The following is a 19,946-nucleotide window of genomic DNA, read 5'->3' as shown; positions in this document are numbered from 1 at the left end:
TGGGAGGATCTGTGGATGACGCACTGTTATAAGGGGATCTGTGGATGATGCAATGTTATGGGGGGATCTGTGGACGACGCCCTGTTATGGGAGGATCTGTGGACGACGCCCTGTTATGGGAGGATCTGTGGATGACGCCCTGTTATGGGAGGATCTGTGGATGACGCCCTGTTATGGGAGGATCTGTGGATGACGCCCTGTTATGGGAGGATCTGTGGATGACGCCCTGTTATGGGAGGATCTGTGGACGACGCCCTGTTATGGGGTGATCTGTGGATGACGCCCTGTTATGGGAGGATCTGTGGATGACGCACTGTTATGGGAGGATCTGTGGATGACGCCCTGTTATGGGGGGGATCTGTGGACGACGCCCTGTTATGGGAGGATCTGTGGATGACGCACTGTTATGGGAGGATCTGTGAATGACGCCCTGTTATGGGGGGATCTGTGGATGACGCCCTGTTATGGGAGGATCTGTGGATGACGCCCTGTTATGGGAGGATCTGTGGATGACGCCCTGTTATGGGGGGATCTGTGGATGACGCCCTGTTATGGGGGGATCTGTGAACGACGCCCTGTTATGGGAGGATCTGTGGATGACGTCCTGTTATGGGAGGATCTGTGGATGACGCCCTGTTATGGGGGGATCTGTGGATGACGCCCTGTTATGGGAGGATCTGTGAATGACGCCCTGTTATGGGAGGATCTGTGGATGACGCCCTGTTATGGGAGGATCTGTGGATGACGCCCTGTTATGGGAGGATCTGTGGACGACGCCCTGTTATGGGAGGATCTGTGAACGACGCCCTGTTATGGGAGGATCTGTGGATGACGCCCTGTTATGGGAGGATCTGTGGACGACCCCCTGTTATGGGGGGATCTGTGAACGACGCCCTGTTATGGGAGGATCTGTGGATGACGCCCTGTTATGGGAGGATCTGTGGACGACGCCCTGTTATGGGAGGATCTGTGGATGACGCCCTGTTATGGGAGGATCTGTGGACGACGCCCTGTTATGGGAGGATCTGTGGACGACGCCCTGTTATGGGGGGATCTGTGGATGACGCCCTGTTATGGGAGGATCTGTGGATGACGCACTGTTATGGGAGGATCTGTGGATGACGCCCTGTTATGGGAAGATCTGTGGACGACGGACACTTATGGGGGATCTGTGGACGACGCCCTTTTATGGGAGGATCTGTGAACGACGCCCTGTTATGGGAGGATCTGTGAACGACGCCCTGTTATGGGAGGATCTGTGGATGACGCCCTGTTATGGGAGGATCTGTGGATGACGCACTGTTATGGGGGAGGATCTGTGGATGACGCACTGTTATGGGGGAGGATCTGTGGATGACGCACTGTGATGGGGGAGGATCTGTGGATGACGCACTGTGATGGGGGAGGATCTGTGGATGACGCACTGTGATAGGGGAGGATCTGTGGATGACGCACTGTGATGGGGGAGGATCTGTGGATGACGCACTGTTATGGGAGGATCTGTGGATGACGCACTGTTATGGGAGGATCTGTGGATGACACTTATGTCATACACAGATCCCCATAAGTTTCATCTACAGATCCCCCATCAGATGCATCAGTGAGGAGGGAGGAGGCGGAGACACTCATGGGGGGCCGGCCTGGTGCAGTGATTCTACTCTAATACACCGGGCCCCACCGCAGCTGTTAAGTACATTCAATCCGAATGGGTCCGCAATTACTGTACTGTACTTACTGTAGTACCTTATGTATAGCATTAAGACGGCGCAGAACGGCAGCTCCCTCCTCATGCGCCACCTGCCTGCTTATCTCACTTTATGAATTAACAGGCAGACGGGCAGGCGGCGCATGAGGAGGGAACTGCGGCAGGCGGCGCATGACTGAGGGACCTGACGGTCTGCGCCGTCTTAATGCTATATATAAGGTACTACAGTAAGTACAGTACAGTAATTGCGGACCCATTCGGATTGAATGTACTTAACAGCTGCGGGGCCCGATGTGCAGCATAGCGGCCAGCGAAGTATCCGCAATCCGCTTTATAAGACGCACGGCCATTTTCCCCCCACTTTAGGGGGGGGGGAATGCATCTTATAAGGCAAACAATACAGTAAATAATAAACATATTGCATTGTCTACTGACTACTTACCAGTCCAGGACAATAAGATGAGCTGGTCTTGCCTGCAGTCTGGCTCTGGGGACTGGTCCTCCTGGAGACAAACACACGGTAGGTAGTAATTCACCAATGTCGCCCTCGGGTCCATCCGTCCGTCCTGGGGAAGAAGAAAGCAGCTGCACCTGTCCTGCTGCACTCCAATCCAGGGAGGATGGTCTGGACTGGAGCCCACTTCTGTTCTGTTCTGTTCCAGAAGAACTGTCTAGGACTTTAGGAGAAGGCAATTTAGGCGCTGCTGCTGCCGCACTGGGGGTCGGGGGAGGCAAATTGCTGGTGGCTGCTGGGCTGCTGCTCAGTGTGCAGCCTTCTCTCCCTCCTTCGCTCCGCCTCCACCCCTGTCTCTCTCTCTGTGTCATGTGACGTGCTCAAGGGTGGGAGGGGTCAGGGGGTTCATTCCAGACAGTTCAAATCGATTCAAGATCATTCAGGGAGCCTGGGAGGGCGGCAGAGCTCCGCCTCCGTTCCACCCTAAGCAGCCAGCCTGGTAAGGTAAGCTAGCACTGTGCACTGTGGCGCAGCGAGCCAGTCGCAGACGCAGACCGCAGTAGTTAGTCACTGACCACTACACTACTCACTAGTAGGAGTCAGACGAGAGAACATGAGACGACAGCAGACAGCAGTGACTGTGAGCCGGCAGCCGGAGGCGGCCCGGCCGGAGATTCTTTAGAGCTGCAAAGCGCTCACCCTCAGCCGCTCAGGCGGCGCAGCGCAGCATGAGGGGCGCCGCTGGCCGGCCGCCCGAACTTAAATTATAAGTATAACCAACGTTTTTTTTTTAAGCCGTAACGGGCGCCCCCTGCTAAATGGCGCCCTAGGCGACTGCCTAGTTCGCCTTACTGGTGGCGCCGGCCCTGCTTCCACCACAGAGGATTGCAGGGAGCTTCAGTTTGCCTCCTGTTGCTTCCTCCTCCTACTCTGCTTCCTCATCCTTTACCAGCTCCTCATTCGGTCAGCGTAACACCTTCACCACCAACTTAAGGACAGCAGACAGTTTTAAAACTTATAGTCTCTATTCAGGTACTGTGCGATGCACCCCCTATGCACCTTCACTATCTGTCAGTACCCACGAACCCACAGTATACAGTAACTAAAACATCCTCAGATTGGTAATTACCTGTTTCTGAGTCTTTGTCTGTTCGACTGTATGTCCTATGTCTTCTTTTTCTTATGCTCTCACATCAAGAATGAAGGGAATACGGGAGGCTGGACCCTATTGATTTAGTTGATATTGAGCTATACGTGTTACTTTTGATTAGCAGCGGTGGCAATAGCGCTGCGGTACCGCTGCATCAGAAACCAAGAGTGTAAGCGTCTGTGTACTAGAAACAAAGAGTTTTAAAACTTATCTGTTTGGGGGACAAACCCCACACCGCGCAGGAGCTGTGGACGGGCCTTGAACAACAGACTGATGAGTGGTTTGTGCCAGTCAGCCTCAAGCCCGGCCTGGCGGTGTGTGATAATGGGCGAAATCTCGTAGCAGCTCTGGGACTAGCCGGTTTGACGCACATCCCTTGCCTGGCACATGTGCTGAATTTGGTGGTGCAGAGATTCCTTAAAAATTACCCCGATATGTCAGAGCTGCTGCATAAAGTACGGGCCGTCTGTGCGCGCTTTTGGCGTTCTCACTCTGCTGCTGCTCGCCTGTCAGCGCTGCAGTGTAACTTCGGCCTTCCCGCTCACCGCCTCATATGCGACGTGCCCACAAGGTGGAACTCCACCTTGCACATGCTGGCCAGACTGTGCGAGCAGCAGCAGGCGATAGTGGAGTTTCAACTGCAGCACGCACGGGTGAGTCGCTCGGCGGAACAGCACCACTTCACCACCAATGACTGGGCCTCCATGCGAGACCTGTGTTCCTTGTTGCGCTGTTTCGAGTACTCCACCAACATGGCCAGTGCCGATAACGCCGTTCTCAGCGTTACTATCCCACTTCTATGCCTCCTTGAAAAAACACTCCTGGCGATGATGGAAGAGGATGTGGCACAGGAGGAGGAGGAAGAGGGATCATTTTGTAGGGTTTCTGGCCAGTCATTCCTAAGTGGCTCTGAGGGTGGGTTCCTGCACCCACACACGCCAGGTACACAATTGTCCGGCCAGGGCACAGTTCTGGAGGATGACGAGGTGGAGGATGAGGAGATGGAGGAGGAGAAACCATGTTCACAGCAGGGTGGCATCCAGACCAGCTCATGGCCATCACTGGTGCGTGGATGGGGGATACAGAGGACACAGACAATACACCTCCCACAGAGGACAGCTTTTTGTTGCCTCTGGGCAGCCTGGCACACATGAGCGATTACATGCTGCAGTATCTCCGCAACGACCGCTGAGTTGCCCACGAATCCCCGTTACAAGGAAAACGTACCATCCTTAATTCCGTCACTGGAGCGTGATCGTAAGATGCGCGAGTACAAGCGCACACTGGTAAACGCGCTGCTGGTGGCATTCCCACCTGACAGCGGGGGGACAGTAGAAGCACAAGGAGAAGGCAGAGGACGAGGAAGAGGTCGCCAACGCAGCTGGGGCACCACCAGCACCTCAGAAGGCAGAGTTAGAATGACTGAAATGTGGAAAAGCTTTGTCAGCACGCCACAACAACCAGCACCACCAGCTGATATGGAACGTCTTAGCAGGAGGCAGCATTTTACCAACATGGTGGAGCAGTATGTGTGCACACGCCTACACGTACTGAATGACGGGTCTGCCCTCTTCAACTTCTGCGTCTCCAAATTGGGCACATGGCCTGAGCTTGCCTTTACGCCTTGGAGGTGCTGGCCTGCCCTGCAGCCAGTGTATTATCTGAAAGTGTGTTTAGCTCGGCAGGGGGCGTCATCACAGACAAGCGCAGCTGCCTGTCCACAGCCAATGTGGACAAGCTCACGTTCATTCAAATGAACCAGGCATGGATCCCTCAGGACTTGTCCATACCTTGTGCAGAATAGACATGTATACCGGCACTAACCAGCCATTGTTATACTGCAGCGCAATTGCTCATTCTTGTATTTTGGATATTTCACACTCTTTTAGAGTGTACCCTAATAAAAAAAAAATAATAATTAAAACCAAAAACCTGTGTTGGCTACCTCGTCCTCCTCCACCGCCGCTTCCACCTACACCGCTATATCCACCGCCTCCTCAAACTCCTACTCCATATGGAACTCCACCTCATAAATCTAATTTTTTTTTTTATTTGTACGTATTTTATTTTATATCATTTCACTACTTTGTCAGTTACATTTTCTGGTGAAATTCAGCAATTTTTGGGTGTATAGTACCACTGCTATACCAAGTAGACAGGTTTAAAAAATAAAAATAAATTAATTTACATTTTAGAGTGAAATTAACAATTTTTTGGATGTATAGTATCACTGCTATATCTAGTAGGCCGGTTTAAAAAAAAATAATTGTCATTTACATTTTCGGGTGAAATTCACAAATTTTTGGGTGTATAGTACCACTGCTATACCTAGTAAGCCGGTTAAAAAAATAAATAAATTGTCATTTACATTTTCGGGTGAAATTCACCAATTTTTGTGTGTATAGTACCACTGCTATACCTAGTAGACCGTTAAAAAATAATAATAATTATCATTTACATTTTCGGGTGAAATTAACCAATTTTTGGGTGTATAGTACTACTGTTATACCTAGTAGGCAGGTTAAAAAAATAAATTGTGATTTACATTCTCGGGTGTAATTCACCAATTTTGGTGTGTCTAGTACCACTGCTAAACCTAGTAGACAGGTTACACAAAAAAAAATTGTCATTTACATTTTCGGGTGAAATTCACCAATTTTTGGGTGTATAGTAACAGTGCTATACCTAGTAGACCGGTAAGAAATAATCAACAGTTACATTTTCTGGTGAAATTAACAATTTTTGGGTGTGATGTACCACTGCTATACCTAGTAGACAGGTTAAAAAAAAATAAAAAATAGTCACTTACATTTTCCGGTGAAATATACCAATTTTTGGGTGTGAAGTACCACTGCTATTCCTAGAAAAAAAGGGGGGGGGGCAACCCCAGGGGCGCCAAAGAGGGGGAAAGCAGGGGGGGGACACGTGTCCACCCAATATGCCCACACCGACACCCCTAAAAAGAAATAACTCGGCTCAAGCTCCCGAGTACAATATCAGAACAACAAGGAAATGGAGCTCAAAATGCCAAATGATCAATATAATAAATATTTTATTGTGACATAACAAGACATCAAAATTACATACAAAGGATGCAGTAAGGCAGGGAACAAAAAAGGAGCAGGGGGAGGGAAGAACGGCGCCACCCTGGGAGGGGCACTCTGGTCGTAGGTTGTAAATGTATAAAATCGGCGGGATGGATGTATAAAAAGAAAATAAATTGCCCGCAAATAAACAGTGAGTAAGAATGAAAAAAGGCGAGTCAGAAGTAACTGCAAGGCCCACGCTGACATGGACATATACACACCCGGCCAACAGGAGGATCCTGACAATAAATAAACATCCAAATGGAAGAAAGCCGAGAGGTAAAGGGGCAGATGTGACTCACCAAGATTCAGAGCGAGAGTGGACCAACCAGGATGGCGCTACCCCAACGCGCGTTTCGGCGTGCCTTCCCAGGGTGGCGCCGTTCTTCCCTCCCCCTGCTCCTTTTTTGTTCCCTGCCTTACTGCATCCTTTGTATGTAATTTTGATGTCTTGTTATGTCACAATAAAACACTGCTATACCTAGTAGACAGGTTAAAAAAAAAATTGTCAGTTAGATTTTTTGGTGAAATTCATCAATTTTAGGGTGTAATATACCCCTCCTCTACTTAGTTGACAGCTTAATAAATTTCAATAATTTTTCTGTTACATTCTTGGCTTGACATTATACAATTTTAGACATGAATAAACACCTGCTATGCATAGGTGACAGGGAATAAAATGTAATAAATTATTCAGTAATTAATGCGCGCCACATACTTTCAGTCAATGCTTAAACTTTGAAAAGTTGTCACACTTTTATGCTTTAATAATTTCTCCCATATTTCAACTCTATAATTTTAAATTTGACAAAATGAATCCTCCCTTGGAAGTGGTCTCTCTTTCTCACGCTCCCTCTCTGGCCTGGAAGCCTGATTCCCTGCCACCCGTGATCACCATGGTAGGCGCATAAATGAACATCGAAAGTTGATAGAGCAGATATCAAATTGGATCGTGAACATCACGGGGACGTGCGACATGGTGGGGCAGTAAGTGTGCACACGCCTACACGAACTGACTGACAGGGGTCAGCCCCTGCAACTTCTGGGTCTCCAAATTGGGCACATGGCCTGAGATTGCCCTTTACTCCTTGGAGCTGCTGGCCTGCCCTGCAGCCAGTGTATTGTCTGAACGCGTGTTTAGCATGACTGGAGGGGGTTATCACAGGTTATATTTCCCAATGTTTTGGGGTGTACCCTAATTTAATTTTTTTTATTTAAAACCAAAAAGCAGTGTAGGCTACCTCCTCCTCCACCGCCGCTTCCACCTACACCGCCACATCCACCACCTCCTCAACCTCCTACTCTATATGGACCTCGTCCTCCTAGATCAAGATTATAATTTTTTATTTTTACCTATTTTATGTAATTTAAAGTCATTTCCCTATCCACATTTGTTTGCAGAGCACTTGCCATGCTCTTAACCACATTTTGATGCCATTTGCAGCCCTCTAGCCCTTTCCATGACATAAAGTTCGGGTTCGTATCGAACTTTAGGATTTTTGGACCCCTTGGTCAAATAACTTGGTCAAATGCCAACTTTGTATAAAAAAATGGGAAAAGTTGTCTTTTGCCAAGATATTTCTCTCACCCAGCATAGGTATATGAAAAATGACACCCCAAAACACATTGCCCAACTTCTCCTGAGTACGGAGATACCACATGTGTGACACTTTTTTTCAGCCTAGGTGGGCAAAGGGGCCCACATTCCAAAGAGCACCTTTCGGATTTCACCGGCCATTTTTTACACATTTTGATTTCAAACTACTTACCACACATTCTGGCCCCTAAAATGCCAGGGCAGTATAACTACCCCACAAGTGACCCCATTTTGGAAATAAGACACCCCAAGGTATTCGCTGATGGGCATAGTGAGTTCATGGAAGTTTTTATTTTTTGTCACAAGTTAGTGGAATATGAGACTTTGTAAGAAAAAAAAAATCATCATTTTCCGCTAACTTGTGACAAAAAATAAAAAATTCTAGGAACTCGCCATGCCCCTCACAGAATACCTTGGGGTGTATTCTTTCCAAAATGGGGTCACTTGTGGGGTAGTTATACTGCCCTGGCATTCTAGGGGCCAAAATGTGTGGTAAGTAGTTTGAAATCAAAATGTGTAAAAAATGGCCGGTGAAATCCGAAAGGTGCTCTTTGGAATGTGTGCCCCTTTGCCCACCTAGGCTGCAAAAAAGTGTCACACATCTGGTTTCTCCGTACTCAGGAGAAGTTGGGCAATGTGTTTTGGGGTGTCATTTTTCATATACCTATGCTGGGTGAGAGAAATATCTTGGTCAAATGCCAACTTTGTATAAAAAAATGGGAAAAGTTGTCTTTTGCCAAGATATTTCTCTCACCCAGCATAGGTATATGAAAAATTACACCCCAAAACACATTGCCCAACTTCTCCTGAGTACGGAGATACCACATGTGTGACACTTTTTTTCAGCCTAGGTGGGCAAAGGGGCCCACATTCCTAAGAGCACCTTTTGGATTTCACTGGCCATTTTTTACACATTTTGATTTCAAACTACTTACCACACATTCTGGCCCCTAAAATGCCAGGGCAGTATAACTACCCCACAAGTGACCCCATTTTGGAAAGAAGACACCCCAAGGTATTCGCTGATGGGCATAGTGAGTTCATGGAAGTTTTTATTTTTTGTCACAAGTTAGTGGAATATGAGACTTTGTAAGAAAAAAAAAATCATCATTTTCCACTAACTTGTGACAAAAAATAAAAAATTCTAGGAACTCGCCATGCCCCTCACAGAATACCTTGGGGTGTCTTCTTTCCAAAATAGGGTCACTTGTGGGGTAGTTATACTGCCCTGGCATTCTAGGGGCCCTAATGTGTGGTAAGTAGTTTGAAATCAAAATCTGTAAAAAATGGCCGGTGAAATCCGAAAGGTGCTCTTTGGAATGTGGGCCCCTTTGCCCACCTAGGCTGAAAAAAAGTGTCACACATGTGGTATCTCCGTACTCAGGAGAAGTTGGACAATGTGTTTTGGGGTGTCATTTTTCATATACCTATGCTGGGTGAGAGAAATATCTTGGCAAAAGACAACTTTTCCCATTTTTTTATACAAAGTTGGCATTTGACCAAGATATTTATCTCACCCAGCATGGGTATATGTAAAATGACACCCCAAAACACATTCCCCAACTTCTCCTGAGTACGGCGATACCACATGTGTGACACTTTTTTGCAGCCTAGATGCGCAAAGGTGCCCAAATTCCTTTTAGGAGGGCATTTTTAGACATTTGGATCCCAGACTTCTTCTCACGCTTTAGGGCCCCTAAAAAGCCAGGGCAGTATAAATACCCCACATGTGACCCCACTTTGGAAAGAAGACACCCCAAGGTATTCAATGAGGGGCCTGGCGAGTTCATAGAAATATTTTTTTTGCCATGTTAGCGGAAATAGATTTTTATTTTTATTTTTTTCTCACAAAGTCTCACTTTCCGCTAACTTGGGACAAAAATTTAAATCTTTCATGGACTCAATATGCCCTTCAGCGAATACCTTGGGGTGTCTTCTTTCCAAAATGGGGTCAGTTGTGGGGTGTTTGTACTGCCCTGGCATTTGAGGGTCTCCGCAATCATTACATGTATGGCTAGCATTAGGAGTTTCTGCTATTCTCCTTATATTGAGCATACAGGTAATGAGATTTTTTTTTTTCCGTTCAGCCTCTGGGCTGAAAGAAAAAAATGAACGGCACAGATTTCTTCATTCGCATCGATCAATGTGGATGAAAAAATCTCTGCCAAAAAAAAAAAGGAGGGGAAAGGCGTCTGCCAGGACATAGGAGCTCCGCCCAACATCCATACCCACTTAGCTCGTATGCCCTGGCAAACCAGATTTCTCCATTCACATCAATCGATGTGGATGAATAAATCATTGCCGGGATTATTTATTTATTTTTTTATATACAAAGTGTTTGCCAAAGCATATTAACACCGCCACCTCCTCAGCTTATATGCCTCGGCAAACGTATCTTTTACTGCAGAGGAGAAATCTCGTCTTGCAGCGCCGCATACACCGACTTGCGTGTAATCTGACAGCAGCGCAATGCTTCTGTCAGAATGCACATCAGTGCTGCAGCTAGTCGATCGATTGGTCCACCTGGAAGGTAAAAAAAAAAAAAAAAGAAAAAACCAGGCCGCAACGCAATAATTTTATTAACTTTGGAACAGAACATATAAACTTTAACTTTTTGAACTGAACATTAACCTTTTTGCTTACTGGTGTTTTTTTTTTTTTGTTTGTTTTTTACCTTTATAGAACAAACCTCTCCTTCCCCATGGGTCAATGTGCAAAGCCCAAATCGCCCAAAGATGTGGCGAAGTGCGTTATGCACTTTGTACCAGGTGAAAGGAGACGTTTGCAGCAGCTGTGAGTGAATGGGCCCTAATAGCCCTGTGTGCCTGTCCTGGTGAGATGTGATCCCTATGCTAGGTGTACCTGTGTGTGGTACTTCCGGAAACACTCCCCTAAGCATAGGGCAGGGTGGTCAGGACAGTCAGGACAGAAATAGCGGGTGTCACGCCTTATTCTACTCCTGCTACAGACACAACATCTTTTTCGGGGTGACGGTTGGGTTGAGGTACCGGCAACTACTTTGGGGAAATGTCGCTCGTGTAGACGGCTAACTACACTGGTGAATGGGGCCACGGAACCTCCTGGGTACAGGAGGTTCTCGATGATCTCTTCCTGAAATTTGAGGAAGGATCGTGTTCTCCCAGCCTTACTGTAGAGAACAAAACTATTATACAGAGCCAATTGAATCAAATATACAGACACCTTCTTATACCAGCGTCTGGTTCTGCGGGACACTAAATACGGAGACAACATCTGGTCATTGAAGTCCACCCCTCCCATGTGAAGGTTATAGTCGTGGACTGAGAGGGGCTTTTCAATGACACGGGTTGCTCGCTCAATTTGGATTGTCGTGTCTGCGTGAATGGAGGAGAGCATGTAAACGTCACGCTTGTCTCTCCATTTCACCGCGAGCAGTTCTTCGTTACACAAGGCAGCCCTCTCCCCCCTTGCAAGACGGGTGGTAACGAGCCGTTGGGGGAAGCCCGCGCAACTAGTTCGCGCGGTGCCACAGGCGCCAATCTGTTCTAGAAACAAATGCCTAAAGAGGGCCACACTTGTGTAGAAATTGTCCACATAAAGATGGTACTCCTTGCCAAATAAGGGTGACACCAAGTCCCAGACTGTCTTCCCACTGCTCCCCAGGTAGTCAGGGCAACCGACCGGCTCCAGGGTCTGATCTTTTCCCTCATAGACACAAAATTTGTGGGTATAGCCTGTGGCCCTTTCACAGAGCTTATACAATTTGACCCCATACCGGGCACGCTTGCTTGGGATGTATTGTTTGAAGCCAAGGCGCTCGGTAAAATGTATTAGGGACTCGTCTATGCAGATGTTTTGCTCTGGGGTATACAAATCTGCAAATTTCTGGTTGAAATCGTCTATGAGGGGCCGAATTTTGTGGAGCCGGTCAAAAGCTGGGTGGCCTCTGGGACGGGAGGTGGTGTTGTCGCTAAAGTGCAGGAAAAGCAGGATGGTCTCAAATCGTGTCCTGGACATAGCAGCAGAGAACATGGGCATGTGATGAATTGGGCTCGTGGACCAATATGACCGCAATTCATGCTTTTTAGTTAGACCCATGTTGAGGAGAAGGCCCAGAAAAATTTTAATTTCGGAAACTTGGACTGGTTTCCACCGGAAAGGCTGGGCAGAAAAAGCTTCCCGGGTTGGCGGTTATAAATTGTGTGGCATACCGATTTGTTTCTGCCACAACTAAGTCTAAGAGCTCTGCAGTCAAGAACAGCTCAAAAAATCCCAGGGCCGAACCGATCTGAGCTGTCTCAACCCGAACTCCAGACTGGGCGGTGAAAGGGGGAACTACAGGTGCGGCTGAAGTTGGGGACTGCCAATCAGGGTTTGCCAGCACCTCAGGGATTCTAGGGGCTCTACGGGCCCGTCTTTGCGGTGGCTGCGACGGGGTAACTACTGCACGTGCTACCGTACCAGCTTCAACTGCCCTTCTGGTGCTCGCTACTTCACCATGTTGTACGGCAGTGCTGGTACTAGGTCCGGGATGGGCTGCGCTGCTGGTGTATGCCTCACCACGTAATCCGACAGCCCCACTCTGCTGCTCTTGAAGCGGATCCTGCGCAACCTGTGGTCTAGCGACACGGGGCCGGGTACACCTGGTGCTATCAGGGACCTCAGCCTCCTCGTCCGAACTTTGGGTCAGAGAGCCACTGCTTTCTACAGGTTCATATTCTGACCCGCTAGATTCATCAGATGAGGGTTCCCATTCCTCATCCGACTGGGTCAGAATCCTGTAGGCCTCTTCAGAAGAATACCCCCTGTTTGACATTTTGGACTACTAAATTTAGGGGTATTCCCTGAGACTACCCAAGAAAAAAAGCAAGCCTGTCTTACAAATGGGAGGCTAGCGAAGTACAGGAGGCCGCTGCGGTTGATAAAAAATATCAAAACTGATTTTTTTATCGCCGCAGCGCGTGTAAAGTGAATGTGCAGTGATCAAAAAATAATAATTTTTTGTCACTGCGGTGGGGCGGGCGTGGGTGAACGCACGTGTGGGCGACCGATCAGGCCTGATCGGGCAAACACTGCGTTTTGGGTGGAGGGCGAACTAAAGTGACACTAATACTATTATAGATCTGACCGTGATCAGTTTTGATCACTTACAGATACTATAAAAGTACAAATGCTGATTAGCGATACGCTAATCAGCGAATAAGTGACTGCGGTGCGGTGGGCTGGGCGCTAACTGATCCCTAAACTACCTAACCAAGGGGCCTAAACTATCCCTAAAACCTAACAGTCAATACCAGTGAAAAAAAAAAAAGACAGTTTACACTGATCACTTTTTTCCTTTCACTAGTGATTGACAGGGGCGATCAAATGGGTGATCAAAGGGTTAATTGGGGTGCATGGGGTGATCTGGGGCTAAAGTGTAGTGTTGGTGCTACTCACTGTGAAGCCTGCTCCTCTGCTGGATCCAACCGACGAAAAGGACCAGCAGAGGAGCAGACAAGCCATATAACAGATCATATTTACTAATATGATCTGTTATATGGCTTGTGATTTGATTTTTTAAAAATCAGCAACCTGCCAGCCACGATCATTGGCTGGCAGGTTGCTGACGAAATACTCCTTTAACTTTTGCCGGCCCGCGATGCGCATGCGCGGGCCGGCTCTGACCGAAATCTCGCGTCTCGCGAGATGACGCACGGATGCGTCCAGGAGGAATGAATCAACCACCTTCCGGACGCATCCGTGCGTTAGGCGGTCCGGAGGTGGTTAATATATACAGCTTTCATATTCTGTTACCAAAAAAAACACTTTTTTTGCAATATACAACATCTACATTAATCAGTGTGCAATTTAAGCTAGGAATACACCCATCATTTTCTGGGGATTGAAAAACACACTTTTTTGCCAAAAAACACTATTTTCTTGATCCGCAAGTGTTAAATTTAAGTTTAATATATACAGCTTTTATATTCTGTTACAAAAAAAAGACACTTTTTTGGCAATATACGACATCTGGATTAGTCAGTGTGCCATTTTAGCTAGAAATACACCCATCATTTTCTGGGGTTTTAAAAACACACTTTTTTGCCAAAAAAACACTATTTTCAGGCCTTGCAGCATCAGCACTTGTGAAATTACAGGCTTATATACTGCTGTCAAATTCAGTTGTTAAACAAACACTCATTTGGGCAAAAAAAAATTAGTTGGCAGCCTTTGATGCAGATGTCATTGTGAGATACACCCTTAAAGGGCTTCTGTCACCCCACTAAACATTTTTTTTTTTTTGTGTACTTATAATCCCTATACTGCGATTTATCCATACATAATGTGATTAATCATTTTGGTTCAGTAGATTCTGCTAAAAACGTACTTTTATAATATGTAAATTACCTGTCTACCAGCAAGTAGGGCGGCTACTTGCTGGTAGCAGCCGCATCCTCCTATCATAATGACGCCCCCTCCGCATGTTGATTGACAGGGCCAACGAACGGGATCTTTCTCTGCTGGCCCTGTTTGCATACAAAATCTGGCGCCTGCGCCGTAACGGTATTCAATCGGCGCAGGCGCACTGAGAGGCGGAAGCTCGCTCGGCCGCTCCATCCTCAAAGCGCCTGCGCCGATGACGTCACATCTACACCCGGCGCAGGTGCATTGAGGAAGGTGCAGGCGCATTGAGAAAGATCCCGTTCGCTGGCCCTGTCAATCAACATGCGGAGAGGCGTCATTATGATAGGAGGATGAGGCTGCTACCCATAAGTAGCCGCCCTACTTGCTGGTAGACAGGTAATTTACATATTATAAAAGTACGTTTTTAGCAGAATCTACTGAACCAAAATGATTAATCACATTATGTATGGATAAATCGCAGTATAGGGATTATAAGTACACAAAAAAAAAAAACTGTTTAGTGGGGTGACAGAAGCCCTTTAATACATTTGGGTTAGACTCAGAGATTTTAAATACCGCCATTTGGTGCACCAATATTTAATTTCAGGCCTACAGTGGTTCAGGCCGTGTGAGATAGACCCTTTACATACAGAGGTTTGATTCAGGCATTTGATATACAGCCATTTTGGGCAGGAAATCTTTAATTCAGGCCAACAGTGGGTCAGGCCATGTGAGATACACCCTGTATATACAGGGCTTATATTCTTTCATTAATAAAACACCCTTTTTGGGGTAAAATACACAATATTTCAGGCCTTGCAGCATAAGCACGTTTGAAATTCCTGGGTTATATACTGCTGCCATATTGAGTTATAAAACAAACACCCGGTTAGGCAAAAAAAGTTTATTTGGCAGCCTTTGCTGCATATGTCATTGTAAGATACACCCTTAATACATTTGGGTTAGATTCAGAGATTTGAAATACCGCCATTTGGTGCACCAATATTTAATTTAGGCCTACAGTGGTTTTTGGCCGTGTGAGATACACCATTTACATACAGGGGTTTGATTCAGGCATTTGAAATACAGCCATTTTGGGCAAAGAAATCTTTAATTCAGTCCTACAGTGGGTAAGGCCGTGTGAGATACACCCTTTACATACAGGGCTTATATTCTTTCATTAATAACACACTCTTTTTGGGGCAAAATACACAATATTTCAGGCCTTGCAGCAAAACACGTTTGAAATTCCTGGGTTATATACTGCTGCCATATTGAGTTATTAAACAAACACCTGTTTGGGCAAAAAAAGTTTATTTAGCAGCCTTTGCTGCATATGTCATTGTGAGATACACCCTTAATACATTTTGGTTAGATTTAGAGATTTGAAATACCGCCATTTGGTGCACCAATATTTAATTCAGGCCTAAAGTGGTTCAGGCCGTGTGAGATACACCCTTTACATACGGGGGTATGATTCAGGCATTTAAAATACAGCCATGTTGGGCAAAGAAATCTTTAATTCAGACCTACACTGGTTCAGGCCGTGTGAGATACACCCTTTACATACAGGAGTTTGATTCAGGCATTTGAAATACAGCCATTTTAAGCTAAGAAATCTTTAATTAAGGCCTACAGTGGTTAAGGCCGTGTGAGATACACCCTTTACATACAGGGATTTGATTCATGCATTTGAAATACAGCCATTTTGGGCAAAGAAATCTTTAATTGAAGCCTACACTGGTTTAGGCCGTGTGAGATACACCCTTTACATACAAGGATTTGATTCAGGCATTTGAAATACAGCCATTTTGGGCAAAGAAATCTTTAATTCAGGCCTAGTTTGGTTCAGGCCATGTGAGATACACCCTTTACATACTGTCGTTCTATTCAACTATTAATTAAACACCCATTTAGGACAAGATCCTAAATTCGAGAAATATGAGGAGAGCGTCAAATAAGGGACGTGGCCCAGGTCGTGGTGCTGCTGGTGGAGCTCCTGTTGCAGGGAGAGGATGTGGTCGATCTGTGCCAGCTACACGCTCAAGTTAAACCCCTTCCTCAGGTGCGAGTAGGCGAAAGAACCTGCAGCGGTATTTGGTCGGGCCTAATGCGGCTCTACGAATGGTGAGGCCTGAACAAGTACAGGCGATAGTAGATTGGGTTGCTGACAGTGGATCCAGTTCCTTCACATTGTCTCCCACCCAGTCTCCTGCTGAAAGACCACAGTTGGCACCGGCAGCCGATGTCCATCAGTCTTTCACCTCACCCCCTTGCAAATCAGCCAAGCAGTCTGAGCCCCAAGTCATGCAGCAGCCTCTTCTGCTTTTTGATGACTCTGTTAGCAGGGTTTCCCAGGGCAATCCACCTAGCCCTGCCCCAGAAGTGGAAGAGATTGAGTGCACCGATGCCTAACCACTTATCTTTCAACATGAGTACATGGGAGGACCATCGCAGCACGTCTCGGATGATGACGAAACACAGGTGCCAACTGTTGGGGCTTTCGAAAGTGTGCAGACCGACAAGGAAGGCAGGGGTGAAGACTGGGTGGAAGATGATGTGGAGGATGATGAGATTCTCGACCCCACATGGAATCAAGGTCATGCGGGTGACCTATGTAGTTCGGAGGAAGAGGCGGTGGTCGCACAGAGCCACCAGCACAGCAGAAGAGGGAGCAGGGTGCAAAAGCGGAGTGGCAGTCCTCTAGACAGTACGCCTGCTACTGCCCACCGCAGCAAGGGACCGAGCACACCAAAGCCAGCTCCAAGGAGTTCCCTGGCATGGCAGTTCTTCAGACAATGTGCTGACGACAAGACACGAGTGGTTTGCACGCTGTGCAATCAGAGCCTGAAGCGAGGCATAAACGTTCTCAACCTGAGCACAACCTGCATGACCAGGCATTTAAGTGCAAAGCACGAGCTGCACTGGAGTAGACACCCCAAAAACCAAGAAAGGTCTCTGGCTCCTCCTGCTTCCTCTTCTGCTGCAGTCTTGGCCTCTTTATCCACCTCTAGAGTGACAGTACCACCTGCCACCCCGCAAACAGAGGATCTGCCAGCAACACCAACACCTGGGTCACCAAGCATCTCCACAATGTCCCACGGAAGCGTTCAGCTCTCCATCTACAAAACGCTGGAGAGGAAGAGGAAGTACCCCCCTGCCCACCCGCGATCCTTAGCCCTGAATGCCAGCATTTCTAAATTACTGGCCTTTGAAATGCTGTCATTCTGTCTGGTGGAGACGGATAGTTTTAAAGGCCTTATGGCAGTGGCTGTCCCACAGTACGTCGTGCCAAGCCGCCAGGGCCGGTGCCACCACCCGGCAAACCCGGGCAAATGCCGGGGCCCCCTGTTCCTGGGGGGGCCCACTGTGCCCGCTCACTTCTGCAGCTGTGTCCTGCCTGTTCTGAGTTCTGGGGCCGCTTACCCCAGCAATGCAGACAATTTTCGCCATGTGCACTGCTGGGGTAAGCAGCCCCAGAACTCAGAACAGGGTAGATGGAGTTGTTTCGGTAGATGATCGATCCTATGCTAGAATGTAGTTGTTAGAAGGAGTTCTGTGACATCACTGGTCACATGCTCCTTCATGGTCACATGACAAACCCTGACGGCAGCAGCAGCTTGTTGAAGGAGGAAGAGCTGTGTGTGCCTGCAAGATGCAGAGTGAGGTAGGATGTGCTGCTGGAGAACCAGAACTTCATGAGGGGAAGCATATGGAGCTCATATATCAGGGGGCAGGTGGAGCACTCGGGGGCAGTGGGGTTCAAGTGGAGTGGAATCTGGTGCAATTAAGGGGGTTTATCATACAGATCCAGGTGTATTCTGAGGGCCATGATGTGTGTGTCTGTCTGTCCCTGTGTGTGTGTGTCAGTCTGTCTGTCCCTGTGTGTGTGCCCCTTTCTGTGTCTATGGCCTCATGCACACCGGCCGTGTGCATCACGGATGCGGACCCATTCACTTGAATGGGTCCGCAATCGCTCAATGGGAAGCACTACAGAGTGCTTCTGTGGTGTTTCCATCCGTGCCTCCGCACCGCAAAAAAATAGAACATGTTCCATTTTTTTGTGCAGTGCGGCCGGATCATGGACCCATTCATGTTGAATGGGTCTTAATCTGTCCCGGCCGCCGCACTGACGTTGCCAGTGCATTGGGGACCACAAATTGTGGTCCCCAATGCACGAAACGGACGCATAATGGCAGTGTGCATGAGGCCTGAGGCATTGCTTAGACTCCATCCCACAGTCTAGCCAGTGCCTAATGGGTTACGGTTTAGACCACCTTGTGGTACATGCTGATAAGTGTTAAGGCTGGCCGCACGAGTCGGATCTCAGAGAAGCCGGGTGTACCTTTCCCTTCAGTCTGCAAGCTGTTCAGGTCGTTTTCCAAGATAACTGGTTTGTTTGGGGAGCGTGGCAACGTGGAGGAGGGTAGGAGGGTGTGTAGAGAGGGGGAAGTGTGCCGGAGGATCGCTTCTCCTCACTGCGTTCAGGCACATGCAATTCAAGTTTTGGCACCAATGGGCAGCATTGTCACATAGTTGGAGCTCATTGCCTGTCTCAGCATAACCTGTATCTAAGTTCATACAGGGGCTGCGAGTCATCTGGGCTCAGCAGGTTAAACTCTGGCAGCTGGGTCCTGGTGCCATTACTGAGTTGATTACTTACAAGGTTGCTGCTTGTGCACATGTTTGACACTCATCACATACACTACATACATACCTTAGACACATAGTTCGCACATCAGGCAGTTTGACAAAAAAAAAAAAAAGGGTACAAGTGGATTGTTAAATAAAGTTTAAAAAAAAAAAAAAAAAAAATGTGGGTTGTTCAAATAAAGAAAAAAAAAAAAAAAAAAAGGTACAAGTGGATTGTTAAATAAAGTAAAAAAAAAAAAAAGAGTGGGTTGTTCAAATAAAATAAAAAAAATAAATAAAATTTATCCACCAAGCTTCATCCATACACCTCTAGCATAGGTACATCCGCCAATACAGCTACACGCTCGCACGACATACACACCCCGTTTCATCTCGTAGACTAGTGTCATACGTCATACGGTCTGTTTTCCACAAATCCTATACTGTTCATGTGGGACAGATCTGTTCATGTGGGACAGATTTCTCAGTGGGTGGAACGGCATTTCCATGTTTATTCCGAGGGCCACTTCTGATTTTCCACACGTATTTTCAGACGCGGCTGCCTCGGTAGGTTTCGCGGCCATATTTTGCTCACATTGGTTCGCCGGCTCATGGCCCACACACGTGCTACAGTTGCCGGGGTTTTCTCAGATGTCGGCATTGTTCGAGATCTATCCTATCGTAGCAGCTGCTATAGTCTGGGGGCATAGGTGGTCGGGTCACACGGTGGTTTTCCACACTGACAACATGGCGACCGCAGAGATCATTAACAAGGGCAGATCTAAATTGTTACTCATCATGTCTTTCATGCGTAGATTGACCTGGATAGCTCTGGAACAGGGGTTTCATTTTCATGCCCTGTTTTTGGACGGGGTCAGCAACGTTGCAGCTGATGCTTTATCTCGTTTTGATTTTTCTCGCTTTTCTTACAGAACCCAGAAGCAGACTCAGTGGGC

Source organism: Bufo bufo, chromosome 6 (assembly GCF_905171765.1).
Source record: "Bufo bufo chromosome 6, aBufBuf1.1, whole genome shotgun sequence".
Lineage (NCBI taxonomy): Eukaryota > Metazoa > Chordata > Amphibia > Anura > Bufonidae > Bufo > Bufo bufo.
Note: the sequence above shows the minus strand (reverse complement) of the source record.